Raw genomic sequence first — 2487 nt, forward strand, 5'->3', positions numbered from 1 at the left:
GACAGCACCACAGGGGGGCGGAGGGGCTGCGGGGGCGGTGGGGAGGGGCCGCAGCACCACAGGGGGGCGGAGGGGCTGCGGGGGCGGTGGGGCGGGGCCGCAGCACCACAGGGGGGCGGAGGGGCTGGGGGGGCGGTGGGGAGGGGGCCGCAGCACCACAGGGGGGCGGAGGGGCTGGGGGGGCGGTGGGGAGGGGCCGCAGCACCACAGGGGGGCGGAGGGGCTGGGGGGGCGGTGGGGAGGGGCCGCAAGACAGCACTGACTCCCCGCCGCCTCCGGGTGGAGGAGGGAGGGCCAAGGGCGTGTCAGCACGCCACCTACAGGGCGGCGCAGAGGGCACCCCACCTACAGGGCGGCGCAGAGGGCACCCCACCTACAGGGCGGCGCAGAGGGCACCCCACCTACAGGGCGGCGCAGAGGGCACCCCACCTACAGGGCGGCGCAGAGGGCACCCCACCTACAGGGCGGCGCAGAGGGCACCCCACCTACAGGGCGGCGCAGAGGGCACCCCACCTACAGGGCGGCGCAGAGGGCAGCTTCAGCAAAGCCACGGGGCTGGACGGGCGCCCAGAGGCCGCCTAGCCCAGCCCCTCGCTTTCGGAGGAGGAAACCGAGTCACACCGCTGCGCAGCGGCGGGGCCGCACAAGTCCCCGATTCCCAAGGCTCTCCCACTCTTTCTTCTCTGACCCTGGTGAAGGAGATCCCACAGACTGGCCGGGAACGTTTCTTTCTGATTCACCCTAAAAGCGGGTGTCATCCCCGTCGCCATGCCCAGGCCAGACTCCCGCAGCCTCGGGGCCCCTGCAACCCCTCAGGCTAAACAGCGCTCCCGCTCTCTGGCCCGCAGAGGTCGGCGGTGGCCCTCTGCCTCCCCCAGACGCTGCCCCCCGAGGCGGGGGCCCCCGCACTCCCCAAATGAGTGAACCGGCAGCTACAAAACCGCAGCGCGATTGGCAGTTCTTGCTGGCAGTTTCTCAGCGTTAACTGATAGGCCCGGGATGATGGATCCCCTGTCCCCGACAGCCCGCCGAGCAGCCACCGCCCCCGGGGCCTGCGCGTCCCGGCCGCTCGGAGACCCGGTCCCTGCGGCCGCCTGCGGGAGGCTCCTGCCCCTCGCCCCTCCGCCCGCCCCCCCGACACTCCCCTGCCCCCAAAGAGACGCATTTAAATAAATAAAACAAAATTCAAATGAGGACACTAAATCTCCTCGGCGTTTAATTGATGATCATTATGCTCGGGAACCTAAAAGTCTTTTAATTTCACTGCGGTGCCGGGAGATGAATTACAGAATTACGGTCGTCAATTATCAATCACGCCTTTGCCCGGCGTCTCCTGGCTGCCCAGCCGGCTCGCCCTCCCTCGCGCAGGCCAGGGGTTGAGGAGGCAGGATAATAGCCTCGGGGAAAAACGAGCACAGCCTCGGGACAGATGCACGAACCCGGAATTTGGGGTGCTGGGGGCTCTCTCTGCCACCTTTTCCACTTAATTAAATTAAAAAAAAAAAGCAGAGAAAAGACCTTTTTAATTTAGAGCTTGGCGTTTAATTCATTTTGTTCAGGGTGAGAGGCGCTTGTAGCTTCAGTCCCTCCACTGGGCAGGATTCCAACAGCAGCCCCTGCCCAACCCAGGCAGCTGCTGCCCACCTTAGCCGAGGCGGTCTGCTGGGCGCTGAGTCAAGGGACTGGAGGCCGGCTGCCGAGCGTGGCCCCACCGCCGGCTGCCGGTTCCCGAGTTCCCCTGCCCTCCTTCACAGGGAAAATAGTAATAATAATTGGAATAATAGCTTCCACCAAAGCTGTGGGTAATTTGCATCTGTATAGCGCTCTACAATTTACAAAGTGCTTTCATGTGCATTATCTCATTTGCTCCTCCCAATAATCCTGAGAGAGTTCGGGAGAGCAGGTATTTTTGTTATTCAAACGCTTATTCATTCATTCCACTAACATTTATTGAGTTTCTACTTTGTGTCTGGCCCAGGGGATATAGAGATAAGAAAAAAGGAGGCCTCATTCCTCAAGGAATTCAGTCTATGGAGGATGGGGGAGAGAGCCCTTAAAGCAAACAGAAAATCGAAAGGCTTCAGGACAGGTGTTCTACTTCACAGAGGCTCAAAGAGGCTAAGCAACCTGCAGGTGGTTGCACAGGTAGTGAGTGAGGGGCCAGGATCAAGCCCAGGTATGTGCTTTTCTCCCACATTATTTTATGGTCATCATTGTCTTCAGCTCCTCTATGTTTTTTGAAGTACCTATAGTAATGCTTTTCAAGCCTTGGGTCCAAAAAAACACTCATTGGGAAACAGTTGTGCATCAAGAGAAAGAATTTGGGAGCCTCTGACATTGACAACTCTCAAGGCCAAGTTTACCTACAGCACACAGAAGGCGATTTAAAGAAGACAGTTGTCCTGGAGTAGGCTCAGGATGACCCCGTGTGGGGGGGGGCAGAGCCGGGCTCCACAGGGTTTTCAAGGGAGGATTTTTCACAAGTAG

Source organism: Elephas maximus, chromosome 17 (genome assembly GCF_024166365.1).
Source record: "Elephas maximus indicus isolate mEleMax1 chromosome 17, mEleMax1 primary haplotype, whole genome shotgun sequence".
In the NCBI taxonomy this organism is placed as follows: Eukaryota; Metazoa; Chordata; class Mammalia; order Proboscidea; family Elephantidae; genus Elephas; species Elephas maximus.